The 16,110-nt window shown below is 29.0% G+C and overlaps 1 protein-coding gene across 1 annotated transcript in view; it reads left to right on the top strand.

Moving 5' to 3' along the window:
* The first annotated feature begins 259 nt into the window (after positions 1-259).
* Positions 260-16,110, top strand: part of LOC107165362 (uncharacterized) — a 57,416-nt gene continuing 41,565 nt past the window's right edge. The window contains exon 1 of the mRNA XM_089222663.1: positions 260-374. The gene's annotated coding sequence lies outside the window, so the exon portion shown is untranslated. The remainder of the gene's footprint in view (positions 375-16,110) is intronic.

Below are 16,110 nucleotides of genomic sequence, written 5' to 3'. Positions count from 1 at the left end.
AAATATATATTATATTATTTTATATTATATATAAAAAAAATAGATTCTAAATTATAATCTATTATCTGTATATATACATATACATACACTTATGTTATATCTGAGCACGAAATACCTAAACGAGAAATCGCCTCTTCACACCCACCCACCAACCTACCGATGGACGCCCTTGTCAAAACGATCGTTTATCGTAATTTAAATGGCGTACAACGAAGCGAGTTTTGAGTCACATGAATACATAATTCGATATCTGTTGCAGCTATTGTACTCTCTAGCGGATGGCGGCAAATAGGTGCTGCAGATGATTTGTCATTGAGGCCGAAAAAGAGAAAGGACCCCGAAATTTAAACCAATGTTATATTGATGCAGAAACTGTAAGTATAAAATATATTTCAAGAACCAACTCTACCAACCTATATATATTATATATATTATATATATTAATAATAAATATGCTGCGTGTTATGTCTATATCAGACTATATATGATGTACAACGCATGTATAATAATACACAGTGGCATATTGACGCGGTAACCGTCTGGGTTGGCGAGGGGGGCAAGAAGAGAGGCGATTTCACTCCAACTACCCCAATAAAAGAATAATAAATATATACATATATATTATGTATATATATTTCATTATTTACGTAAGAGATAAATTTGTATGGAACAATAGTTTTTTTGTAATCCAACAATCATTTCGCAATTTTTCTAACCAACATTTTATTTGGCTGCACCTCTGAATATATGTATGTATATAAACATTATTAATTATATTAAATATTATAATATATTTAAATGAGCGATCGATTGAATTGTATCGTAGTGGAAAGTATAATTATGAGTAAGATGATTTAAAACTCAAAATAGTAAAGAGTACCTATTTATTTGTTTTATAATAGTTCTAAAATTTGCCTTTTCTTACAGATTAGTGCCCCTACCCAATGCTTTCTTGTCCTGCCCTGCAGAATGCGGGCCTGGTCGCCTGGTGTGATAATCGTAAACCATTAGACTCGTATGACCATATAATATATTGTTTCTATATTGGAACGTTTAAATCGTTTAACACAGCTATAATGAAGAGATGCGACAATATACATTTTTGTGTCGGAGAGAATTTTGTAACGACAATCAGTGATGACGGGGGCCCGAGACTTATTACAACGTTTGCCACAGTGCGGTGCGCGCGTAGTGGAAGGTTAGGTTAACGCGTAAAATCGTAAAAATAATTCGGCCCGACAGTGCGCGAAGTCGGTGCCGGTTCAAGGTCCCCGCCGAGTTCGACATCGGCGCACGCGTGGAGGCGCGAGAGTACGATTTTTTTTACAATTTTTATTTTTATTTTTAATGGTTTCTGGTTACAGAGAGACGGCGCGTAAGTATATAGACGCATGGAGGGCCGCAGCAGAAGACAGACGAACGACAGAAAGAGAGAGAGAGAGAGAGAGAGTGAGAGAGAGAGAGAGAGTGAGAGAGAGAGAGAGAAATTATTACAGGCGGCCAACGACCAAGGTCAAAACTGGTTTGGTTTTTGGCGTAGGTCTGGGTCTTGTGCTGAAAAAAAAATTTAAAGAAACCGGAATGTGGTCTTTCGTAAAAAAAAAATAATAATAAATAAGTAAATAAAATGAGAACCCTCAACGACGTACATGCATTTTCGACTAGTGTCGCCGTCTGCAGCAGCGCGTGTGTTGTTCGCATCTTCGACAAAAAGAGCGAAATGAAAAGCGTAAAAAAATCCAAAGCCATAAATACATAAATTGCATCCATCGGGTAAGAAAATAAAAAACGGCTGCGGGAACACGACCGGTTTGCGACCGACCGACTACCAGCCCGCCCGCCAGCCCGACCTGACCTTACTTCACGTGCATTCGGTTGCCCATGCTCCGAGTCACAGCACACCGCTTTATTATGGTGTATTTATATTACTCCAAAATAACTAACTTCACTGCAAATATGCGATGTATATCACACCATCTGCATCGACTGGGAACTCGTAAAAAACCGGTGCGCGCAGTCGTGTGATTATTTTTTTAGATTGCGATATTTAAGTGCCGAAAAAAATGTATAATAATAATAATAAAAAAAATTAAGAAAAACGTCGTGCTTATGCATAAATGTGCGTACATAATATTGTATACATACCATTTTATACATACTACCGAGATAATATTTTATAAACCTATATATATATATATATATACACATATATATATATATACTATATAGGTACTGTATTTAAGAGACGAACACTGCGGGGCCACGAACTGTCAATAAAAAATTATGCACTACCTGTATTATTATTATGATAAAACCATCGTCGACATGACTGGACCGTAAAACGATATGATCTGGTGGCGGTTCGATAACCCTACCGATTCGTGTATGTATAAAGTGCTATATACCACTGAGACTTACATGCACCTATAAATTTTTAGTGTGTATACGCTGATAAATAATAATATGTATACACTTCATATACCTAAAATATCTGTGTATAGTAATATTATCATATTATACAGCACAATACGGGTTAGGTACGGTCATGTACTATGTTATTATCATGTATTTCACTATGCTCCGAGTTATGATTGGTCGGAAGACCAATCGTGAGATGTAATTTTTTTTAAATTTTTAATATGTTTATATATTAATTATACCTTCTGAATTTTCGCGCCCTCTAGCTAATTTATTTTTTTACGCCTTGTTCTTTTAAATTATAAATTTCAATTTTTCGATGGTATTAACATAAAATTTGTATAGGTCAATGTACATATTGTCGATTAATATAAAATACAAATTCAACGAAAAAATAATAACTAACCATGATAGACTTCGAAAAAAGCAATTTTAATAAATTCATAACAATAATTATACGACAGTAGAAATTATTAAATATAATAGTAAACCATTGTCAAAAAATGTTATAACAGCTATAATTTCTCTAATGATTGGAAAATACTAAATAAACGTGGTGGAGAGTTGAATAACAATTATATAATTATGCGAATGCAAGTTTAAAAATCAAATAAAGAAAATTGCCACCCCTATGCAAAATGTTACCCATTATCGCCCCTCCAGAACCCCCATAAATACGTATCAGCTATAATAGGTAGGTATACTAACTGTATCGAAATCAGATTTTTAATAAATGCATAATCGAATAAAACTATTAGATGTACGCAAGAACATTGGGTGTTCGAAAGAAAAACAAATGAGATAATTATTAATCGGTCTGAATATTATTCGTTTTGAAATGAAGAAAGCGTTCTTAAAACTTGATAATATTTTAACACGGTTTGGCATTGGCCAATGTGATAATAATATGGCTTGTTTACATCAAACCACTACACCTTTGACCTAAAATCTATTCTCAACCAATTTAATCTAAATTTGACTTTCTTCACTGTGTATTCAGTGTTTTAGATATTTAATAAAATATAAGATGTATTGTAATAATCACAATGCTGCTTGCAATATTATTATAATCGTCTTTTCAAAAATGAAAACAATTTAATAATAATATATCAGTATTAAAAAATATACTTCAACGAGTCCTGTGACTAATAATTATTTAATTAATATATTTACTATCCCATCGTTTTAATTATAATGTGTATCCACGTTTCTGTACGTCATGTAATGATTATAAAATGGAATATCTATTGAAATGTTAGCATTATATTTTTGTTGTGTTGAATGGGAAAAAAATCGTATCGAATTTTAAATTATATAATATTTTTGATTCAGAACCAATTGAAAAAAAGTTAATATTTTAATAAAAATCATTTTACTGTATAATATTATAATATTATAAAGACATTAAATATAGATATAATGAAAAACATAAAGATATAATATATATATTAAAATTGTAAATTGTTTGTGCATTTAATTTAAATACTCATAATCTTAAAATATCAATAAAATCCTTTGAAATTCTTTGGTAATAATTTTAAGTTTAAATGTTATAACTTATAAGTGAAAATTCTTATAAAGGTCCGCAAAAACATTTAGTACAGTTGCCCAAATTTTATGTTGGTGGCCTATAAGACATAAGTGATCAATTCGCTCTAATCTTAGAAACAACAGAATCAAACTTAACTCTGAAACATAAAAATTATTCAGTGTACGGTTGTATAACCGATACGAGATATGTGGGGGTGTCCACTTAGGAATAAAATACGTTACACTGTCATAAAATACGACACAATTCCTGTTCAAAACACAAGGAAAAATTTTTATTTATTTTTTCTGGGGTATCGTTGTCTAAATTATACAACTACACATTGTACACATTTATAGTTAAAAACAAAATAAAAACAAATTTAATTAAGTAACAGCATTTTTAGAACACCTACTTGAATTTAAAAATTTTTGTGAGAATTAAAAAAAAATGGTCAAATTGTTTTTTTGAATTCTTGAATCAAAATATGACATTGGCCTTTTTGTATCAAACCACAATTTATTTATTATAATTATAATTATTAAGGTATTTTTATTTTAGAGTAAACACATATGCATCTATTATTTTTTTTTTTTTTTTGGAAACTATTACCTAATTATTTAATGATAATATTGTATAAATTATTAAAATTGCACAAAAGACTTGCAGTATGCACACACGTGCTGTTATCGAATATGAATATATGTCGTAACATAATATGAATAATAAATAATAATACAATTTTGTTTTTATTTCCATGTCTGATATTATATGCAATTGAATATTCAAACTAATCACCGATCACATACGACTGCATCGTCGTCATCGAATACAGACGTCGTGTTCGTGTACTATTATAATACGCGTAAATTATACATGCAGGAAGAAGTCTTCCTGGGCCACATCGAATATGCAACGTACCATAATAAAAAAATAATAATAAAAATAAAAATAACAATAATAATAATAATATGCATGATCTATAATGCTATATAAAATATATGAATACAATAGGCGAAGAAAATGCGAAATAACATTAATATAATATTATGGTTGTTAATTTTTTTTTCTTTTTTAAACATTATTGTAAAAACTCCTTATTATATGTACATAACTATATAGTTTAATTGTAAGCTAATAACCTTGATTTGGATGCTGTAATAATAATAAAAATATAAAAATATATTATGGTTGAAGATTTGAAATAAAAATTTTGTATGTACCGAACTGCTTAGTGCATTTCGATAATAACTCGTTGCAATAGCCAACAATAATACTGTGGACCGTGGTAATAGAAAATAGTACATTAAGTCATTAAACATGACGTGTTTATTACATAATAAGTCTGAATGCAGAATACAGGGTTGGGTATAGAGAGTACAGAGATGAGTGATTTGATATTAGTAGAGCGCGGATTTATATGCATTAAAAATCAATAGAATATGCGCTAAAACATCTTAAATATGCATAAATATATGCACTAAAATGTTAAAATCTGCATGGAAAATAAAAAAATTTGCATAAAAAAATCATTTTTGGAACATTAAATTAATGCAATATATTATAAAAAAAAAAAAATATGGAACAATACTAAAAACGCTTTTCTTTATTTTTTCCACTTTCACTATTTTCAGGTAGCTTTAATCTATAATATATAAAAAAGGAATCAATTTATATCAAAAATGTCTCCTAAAATAAATGTACTTACCTATATTTTGATATTAATCAAAACAATCGAAACTATAAAAATATAATTTTTTTATCTTATATTATAATTGAAAATAGTATAAATTTAAAAAAATTCCCAAAAAAACATCGAAATATGCACTAAAAGATGAAATATGCAATTAAAATTGTAAAATAAGCCCTTAAAATATACAAATGACGAAATATGCAAAAATATGCGCTAACAAAGTTTCATTTTTTAAATCGTTATGTCATGAAACAAATGCATATGTCACTTAGCATATCATACGATCAACCAGAATAAATATGCAAATGCATACAAATCCTCGCTCTAGATATTAGGTATGTTATAAGGTTATAACTTATATAATATTCAATGCGTGCGATGCGCCACACTCGTTTGGTCCGACCATTAAATTGGCCGTCGGTATTTTTTTTAATTGGGCACCTAAATATTGTTATACCTACTCAATAGTCAATGATGATATTATAGTCTGGAGTGACGATCGAGTGACTGGAAATTGTACACATATACGTTTTCACATTTTCCCAAATAAATCAAATTTCATTTAAGTATTTCTGAATAATATACAATATACGTTCATAATTTTATCAGTCCAATGAGTTTATTATTATTTTATTATCATGACATATGCGCCAAAACTACGAGGCCTAATGTTTTTTCTAAACACGAAGCGGTAAAGAATCAATATTAAGTATAATTATTTAAGTATTAAAGTCTAAAAAGCTTTCAAACCAAGGATTTAGACGTTTATTCACATTTTTTGGTCTATTTCTAGAGGGAAAAAAATTTCAGTTTAATAGAAAATGGCATTTTGAATTTAAAAAAAAGAAATTTGTATTGCGACAGGGCAATCCTTAAATTATATAAACGATCTGTGTACTCTGATAAGTACCTATTTAAAAAAATCCTAAAATAGTATTTACATAAATTCACTTTTAAAACATATTAAGAGCATGTTTGGTATATAATATTGGCATGCGTTGCCATCGAGCCAAAATGCGTGTAGTTTATATTTAAGTAAATGCACACAAATTATTCGACATGCATTAATGCAGCAGAGAGCGGAGTGCTGCAGATGTATAACTATTGAAAAATCTCTGGATCTCAATGCAAATCTAAAAGAACTAGGAATGTTGGTGTCATGTATATACATATTGAGGGATATACATTATGTGTGTGAAAAACATGGCAAAACCGAAAGAGATAAAATAAAAAATATACGTAGGCGTACGTTTGGTTATTCGTTGTATTTTTTTGCTCTCTTGGTTGTTTTTTTTTGTTCAAAAACAATTCGTCTGTTTTCAAAACCAATTTTTCCGAAACTACTGCCTTTGTCGGCACCTTGTATAATTATATCATTATCTTCGTTTTAAGGTTACCTAAGCAAAATTGTTGCCTCACTGTATAATATTACTTAGTTGTACGTTCCCACATTGGCGAGCGACCGAGGTTGTAGCTCGAGCAAATTTTCTTTCTCTCACGCCAATTCATACAGGAAAAAAAACTGTCCCCTTCGATGTGTTCTGATAGTAATCGTAAATTCAACTATAGATATGCGTGTGTAATGTGTATGTAGGGGGGAGAAGCTTAATTCCTCGATAAATGGTCATCCTCCTCACCAAAAAGCAATATCGTATCCCGTGCTTAGTTAAACAATTTTAGTATACATACTACCTACATAGATATACTTAACCTATGAGAGTTCTAAGTAGGTATAATGGGTTATAAAATAAATGCTATTGAACTATATTTAATGTTTCAAAATCATTGTACTTTTAAAACGTATATAATTTGGAGGGAGGAGAATGAAACCTGGTAACAACTCCAACCCAATAAATAAAGCTCTATTAGCGCCTATATATTAGGTATATGCAAGTATATGCGCGTTTATTGCGTCTTTAACGAGCTTGTATCTATGTACTACCTAATCATTTACCTATTATATGTGTACATAATAATATATGTTAGGTATGTATAATATAGTATTGTACATAGGTACATACAATTACAATACTAATTACGTGTAGGTACCTACTCGAATTTATTAGACTCCGTGAGCAGCGCGTGCACACTATACGTATAGGTATATACGTTTATTTTTCTTTAATTGGTTAAATTTACTACAGCAAAAATAAAACGCATAAACATGCAGTATTGTGTTGCACTTATTATAACGGTACAATAAGTGATGTGTAAACGTGGTTAGGTCTGTGAGAAAATTGTCCTTATAAATTCAATTACCTACGTATTTATATTGTATTATAATATATTATTATGTCTATCAGCCAAACCGTCCGGGGACAAAAAATCCAATTTAAAAAGTAGGAAAAAAGTACTGTCTCATTTTTTTAACTGCCGGGCTAAAAATCCAAAAATAAAATTATTCGATTCACAAAATAAAATGTTTAAAAAATAATTTAAAATATTTAATATTATATACCTAGGTAGTATTTTATTTTCTTACACAATACTGCATCATATTATAATCTGTAATCAATATATACTTATATATCAGGATCATAAAAACAATCATTAATTAATTTTGTTCTACTCAAACTTAAACAATACGCTCGGACTTTTTCTGTCCTGCAGGATTCATTGTTTATATAATATGTAACCATAATAATGATGCTATACCTATGCTGAATAATATAACAAAAATTTAATAGTTAGTAGTTATCCTTAAATAATTAAACATCTGGCTCATGTTTCCCGGACACGAAATTCCATTTTTTTTTTTGACAGCTGCGTATTTCAACTATTATCTATGTACTTACACAAATTCGTACTTTCATTGAATAAAACACAATAGTATAGTATCTTTTTTTATATACATTATAATATTATAATAAGAGTATAAATAGATGTCGGCTGGACGAGTATGCAATAATATAACGTTGCATTATAGGTATATTTACTAAAGTGGTGCATACGTTCATCGGTTTTAATATATCTATACACATAGCACTTTCTCCTATTTATTATAATATTATATACCTATCGTCTTTGCGCGATACCTCCCGCGGGCAATCAGTCGTCACTCTCTCATTATACACGCGCATGCTATACATGTATACTATTTATTATTGTGTCTACGAACGGTTAAAATCTTCCTTTAAATGATTTCCAATAGACGGTGTAATCGTGCAGGCCCAAACACAGGAAACACTTCAATTACGAAACGTTGCACGCGAGACGTCGAGATCGATGCTGCCTCAGACCTATACAACATGTTTTAAGTTGCGATCGTAGATATAATTTGCTCCATTTTCGAATATTTATATGCTTTTATAATCGTGTTGATTATACAGAGAATTCGCTTCATTCTATTATATATGATAATATTATGCATCCAACGACATATACCTAGCTATTATATACATAATACATTATGCAGACACGTAGATATAATGTTTTTTTAGTAATTCTTGCACAGGACACTCGAAATGATAGTTGTATAAAGATAATTGCAGGTGATATATTTATATATTTCCATATTGGAATATGTATATATTATGATACTAAATTTAAATTTTCACTAGGAAGCTTGACCCCTATTCCACCTCATATATGCTGATGTAATAGCAGTCTGTATAGTGTATATCTACTACTTAATATATTTATAGATCAAGCTGTAGTTCATTATGTATTATGTCAACCTCATAATATTACAATGCACTTATACCTAAAAGCATTATTTCCTATAACAATATAATGTCGAATAATAATATGCTTTCTCAAAAATAAATAATCTAACTAAAAGTCACTGGCAAGGCTCGTGGGAGAAGACTCTAAACACAAATAAACTAAAAGAAATTAAACCATCAATCGACCCATGGAAAACTCCCCCATCCTCATCCAGGCACGAAGAGTAGTTACCACAAGAACCCGGATTGGACACTCTCGCCTAACACACCTGCATCTCATAACAAAAGAAGACAGCCCGACCTGCGAACTCTGTGACAAAGCGCTGACAATTAAACACATCATACTGGAATGCCCAAAGTTCACCAACTCCAGACAAATCCTCGGGAACCCATTAACAATGCAACAAGCACTTGGCGAAGATAACTCCAAAAACATATACAATTTTTTCAAAAACATAGGCTTAGCAAAATTAATTTAGAAAAATAATTGAATGTACATATACTCTACAAAATCCCTCTATTGTTAAACATAATGTGTCCCCATAGCTTTAAGATCAATACTCTATGACTACTATTTTGTATTTTGTATTTACTACAGGCTAATAACCTCAGGAGTTGAAGCCTTATTTAAATAAAAATAAAAATAAAAATAAATAATATGCTTATATACCTAAATTTCGACCTGTAAAAGTCAGCTGGGATTTATTAGCAAGGAATTATTTGCAAGTACACTGATCTATTATTTTAATATCTACCTACTTATGTTCAAGTAGGATTTTTCTTCACGAAAATTTCTATACAGTATCATCACCTGCGGATTAAGTCCACGCACGTTAATATTTCATAATTGTATGCACCGGGCTCCGACCGGCGACCACATTCGTATTATAATCTGTCTCAAACGTTTGTCCACGATACGCGATAATTAATGAAACCTCCCCGCATGTGTCGTTATATTATTATAACATGTATCTATATTATATATTATATACGTACTCCAGAGAATAAGTGTGTCGAAAAAGAGATTAGTGAAACGCCATTTTCTGTGTAATTATATACAACATTTAAATGAAAAATATAAATACTATTCAACCTTTATAATACTATTTCATGTGCCGCGACGTTTACCTATATGCAATATGCAGCTTGAATTTGAAAAATGCAGCAAACAGCAAGGCCCTACTATGATGTGTGACGACGTATAAGGTAATTTACGTACGTTGCTTCATTAGTACACTAGATACCTAGACCCAACTCAACTCAAATTTTTATTTGAAAACCAACAGACATTTCGTATTATAATGTAATATAATATGTACAAACAATAATGCAATTTTTCAACAGAACAATCGACAAAATGTATAATCTTTTAACACTGCCGATAAGAGGTAACCAATTGGGTAGACTATAATATAGAGTAGTTTAAATTTGAGGAAAAATAGTTTGTTTACTAACTAGTGTTTTAACTTACTCGCTTAATCACCAACGAACATACACACGAGACGTATTAATAGGTTGGAATCAAGGTTTTGTTAGTTTGACAATATTAGTGATAGAGGCGTACACTTATAGGAATCACGCCAATTTGAAGTCAAAATATTATTTATAATATTTTAACAAGCTAATGCACGCACTGCCAAATTTTCGATTTTGAAAAATTAGTATGGTATCTAGTGCCTTATGCATTTATGATGCAATTGAACGCCTGCCGCGAAATTAATATAGGTGAACAGACGGCCGACACGCGATGCAACGTTACATGAGCATCTATACACAGTTTCTGGTCCAACGACCACGGTCACACGAATACACGATCACCATAGTCGTAGTCAGATATCCCTACTTGGATATCGCTATGTTCTAAAAATAGGTATTATGTTCGGTAAAGTTTGGAGACTGTATTTTTTCCCATTAATCTGTACAAAAAACAAAAAATGGAGTTTGTTTTTAAAAATAATCGAAATTTGGTTTAATGAGGAGGATAACATTTTTCAGAAACTCTAAAAAAATAAAACATTAATTAGAACTTTACCAATTTATGCGTGCCAACATTAATATATATATAAGATCATTATATGTATATTTGGAATACAGAAATAAAACATGAATATCGTGTATCTGCATCTGACTATTTCATATTTCATCAAACAATAATATTATATAAAAATAATGTATCTACCTTAGGTATATATAAAAATTTGAGAAACATTTTTATGAGAGACGATTCGATGTTGTATGCCGTATGCGTGTATAAGTGTGTATGTGTGTGCACGCGCGCGCGTATAAACCGATATAATATAATATGGAGAAAAAAAATAGGCTAAAGGACTGGTAGAAATAAATTGCGCTACACTAACAATACGAAGGGTTACGTACAATATTACGTAGGGTTGATGTAATTTGTATTCGTTTAAATATAAAGTGTGTATGCATTAACACAATTCTTTTGATCTCTTTCATGCTATTATTATCACGGTGACTACTAGTGTATCATTGATTAAATGCGCACACTGTAAATAAATGTGAGTTTAGTCACAGTATATAATACAGTGCGGTGCAAAACCACCCCTCGTTATTTATTTGTCCGTCAACTCCCAAGTCCATATGAAGATGAAATAGATTGTAATGATTTGGAATTAATTTTTTTACACTCTGGTAAATAGACTTAAATTATTATTCTATATTGTATATATGGTACATAAACGATATACACACCCTTAACGTTAATTAAAATTACACCATCAATTTCCATTTTATATGCATGTATAGGTGAGCTCTAACTGCGCTTCTGTTACTTTTATAACACGAATGCAGGTAGGTATACCTAACCATATATAAGATGTATCATAATATGGATATTATATAAACTATATATAATTCATGTAAACATCACGTATAATATATTAAATAACAATACCCCGGTTATCGAAATGTTATATTATTGTATATTTATATATTATATATATATTTATATATTATATATATATATATATATAGTTACCACGTGTTAATTAGTTTATATTATTACATTGTAATTTAGTAATAGGTACGTCAGAAAAATATGTATGTGTAGTACTGTAGTTGTGTATGTTTCGTGTTGCGTGTTTTTGTGTTTTCATAGTCAATTTTGTACTACCATTGTTTAAAATAAAATTGATGTAATTAAAATTTAAAAATATTCACGTTATAGGAGTCTAGAATTTAATTGCAGTGTTCATGTTTAGTTCAATTCAAGAAATGGTGTCTAATTACGAAAATAGCTATTGGACCTTTTGTACATTAATAATTATGTCAAGAGGAAGAGTTCATTTGATGTCGGTTTTCAAAAAGCTTTTCGCTGAATTGAATCCCGACTGGGTATGTATAATTGGAAAAAAATCGAATTTCGACGAGAGAACTAGCAAATGTACTTTTAACATTCTCTCCCTCTCTCACCATTGCACTCTTATGGTTTTAAGGTCCTCCGCCCCCACTCAAAAATCGATATATTCAAAATATCAAAAGGAATTGAACCCAGAGTTTGATATTAAATTTATTTATATGTAAATGCAAATGTGCCTATATGTAATAAAAAAGAGTTAGTAGTTAAGTTAATTTTATAAAACAAAAATATTAATTAAAAAATATGTGTGTACCTACTCTATAGTAAGGTAAATTTTTACAACAAAATCTATACAATAACATACAGTAGTGTAATTACCTTTATAGAAACTTAATTATAAGATAATAATCATTAAGTCCATTTTACTTTTATTTCAAATTTAAAAATTGATGTATACAGGGTATAGCAATAGCAGTATAGGTAACATAAAGATCTCATAAATGAAAAATGAACCATAGTTAAACATTATATTATGATATGAAAAAGATTATGAAAAATTAAACAAATAGTAAACAATTTAAAATTTAATAATTTAATTATATCTGAGAATTCTCAAAAAGAATATTTAAAAAAAAATAGGTTATGATTATATGTACGTTTCGAATTAATTTATCTTAAAAATATAAATATATTTAAAAATCATGAAAATTAAACATTTTTACCATGAATATTTGTCTAAAAATTAAGTTTACAAATCGGCTATTTAGAGTACCTATAAAAAAAATGTATGCTACACTATTTGTAAAGCAAGCGTCTATAAATTCTATATAAGAATAAGAATACAATTTATTGATTAGGACAAAAGTTATTTCGTTTGTCAAATAATTCTATTTGGTAAACTTTGTAAATCTATATTCTTGAACATGATATTATGTATACTTATTATTATTTGCTACCAATCAATAATATTTATTACATAATTTATTTCGTTATTGATACTCTCATTTTGATACTCCAGTATAACTACTCTTGAAAACTGCAATGGTCACACATAATTATATTGAATTTTAGTCTGTATTTTTAAATGTAATAAAATAAAAGCATTTTTGTAACGTCAAAACTACGTTGCGCATTTATTTAAAACAAGAAAAAAATTCTTATTATATAGGTATCAAATAATATTATGTTGTGCAGTTAATTATTTATAATAATGTTTAAAGAACAATAAAGGATAAGAACATTTTTATTTATTTGATTGAATTGCTTGCATTATTGTTTCTTATGTTTTTTCACGCAGAACTCCTCGAATATGATTTTTTTAAATAATTTACCCTTTCAAATATAAATGACCGACTCGTAACTTTAAAAAAATCTTACCGCCTACTCACATTTATTATACAATATAAACGACAAATTAATGTTCACATGTTGTGTTTCTATTATTTATTTGTACACAAATTCTTTATGAGTACGTAGTTTTATAAAAACATTATTGAATCAAATGTATCAAAAATTACTCAAAATATTTAAATATTGGACTAAATCAGGAAAATGTTTTTATTATAAAGCTCACGATAATATGGAAAAATCAGAAAGATATTAAATTCTGAAGTGTAGAAAACAGAATTGTAATGTACTATGATAATAACTGTTTAACTCGGTAAAATTCTATATTTTTAATGCCTTTGAATATGGAATTTTACCGAGCCATCAGTTTATAATTAGTTCATTACAACTCTATTTTTTATTTGTTCTTAAACTATCGTCATTTTATTATGCATTATTTTATAAATTCATATACTTACAGATAAATTAAAATTATATTTGTTCCTATTTCCTATATATTCTTCAATTAACTCTATTTATTTTAACTAACATTTTCCATTTTTCCCGAAGAAAAAAATCCAATCAGTCTATCAGTTTTCAAGATTATATTTTTATGTTTAAATTTTTGTTAATTGATACAATTATAGATTTTTAATACTTGCTTACATTATCACGACTGCTTGTGAGTTATATTTGATATCACTATCCTATTTTTTCTAGGAATGTACATTAATCTTAATTATATTTTAGAGCAAAAAATTGTTACTTGATCATAATATTTTACTTAAAGTTTACACGGTAAGTCTTGAATTTAAAATATTTAATCGACTGATTCGAGATTAGGGATGTTATTAATCTTCCAAAATACATTAAAGTGTTGGATGGTATTCACTATACAAATAGGAATACGGCTGTCTATATATACATATGTAGTTGTGATGGCTTGTATGTTTATTTACGTACATTAAATACATTTCACATATTAGCTATCTGTGAGTATGTGACATTACTGTAAATTTGAATACTTTCTACCGCGGAAAAAATCTTCTCGAATTATTCTAATAATAGTTTCGAGTTGAACGCATTGCGATAACCGAAATTCTAGTTGATTCTTGATAAAATATATCGTAACGTATAGTGTTTTGGACACATAATAAACCTTGCACGACTGTATATAATATACTTGGTATTATTATAGTGTCAACTGCCAAGTTTATGTATAGTACGCCGGTAAATTGTTCAATATCCTATTATACTTTAACAATCTCACTCTCTGCACTATGACGTGTTTAATATAGTAACAAAGTAAATAAAAATATTTCAACTTTTGTAAACACACGTTGTCACAATATTATGATAAACATGTAATATAATCATAACAATATAATATAGAGAATATATAATAAAATATATACCATACACTCGTCATGATCAAAAAAAAAAAAAAAGCGGGTAAGTGGGTATCGCTCTGCTGTACATTGGGGGTGGGGTGGTCCTTTGACTAGGGTAGGTTATATTTGAATGCAATGATAGGTACCATTGTATACGAAAAACGATTCTGAACGGAGACGGTTTATCTGTCTAGGATATATTATAGATAATTTAAAAATTTTCAAATCTTAGATTTAAAAATACTAACTATAAAAACTATAAAATATTTCAAATCTTAGATTTAAAAAGAAAATTTTTTATGAATTTCTACCTTAAAATAATTTGCGAACTTTAGTGATCTTTACGTATGTTGTCAAAATTTAAATTTAAAAACTTGTAAAAAAAAAATTGTGGCTATAGGTATATTTATTTTATTTTTCAACTACTATTGTAAAAATTTATTATGAGCCTTATATTAAATTTTCAAGTCTTTGATATAAAAGGAAAATTTTTTATGAATTTCTAGTTTAAAATAATTTGCGAAGTTTCGTGATTTTTACGTATTTTGTCAAAATTCAAACTTTGAATGCTTTAAAACAAAAATTATGCATATATATTTTTTATTTTTCAACTGCTATTGTAAAAATATGATAGGAGCCTTGTATTAAATTTTCAAATCTTAGAAAGAAAAACTTTTATGAATTTCTATCTAAGATAATTTGAAAATTTCCGTAATTTTTACGTATTAAGTCAATACCTATTTGAACTTCAAATGCTAATAAAAAAA

This window comes from Diuraphis noxia, unplaced genomic scaffold, assembly GCF_037042655.1.
Source record: "Diuraphis noxia isolate RWA-SAM2 unplaced genomic scaffold, SU_Dnox_SAM2 contig0003, whole genome shotgun sequence".
Lineage (NCBI taxonomy): Eukaryota > Metazoa > Arthropoda > Insecta > Hemiptera > Aphididae > Diuraphis > Diuraphis noxia.
Note: the sequence above shows the minus strand (reverse complement) of the source record. Positions and strands in the feature narration are given on the sequence as shown.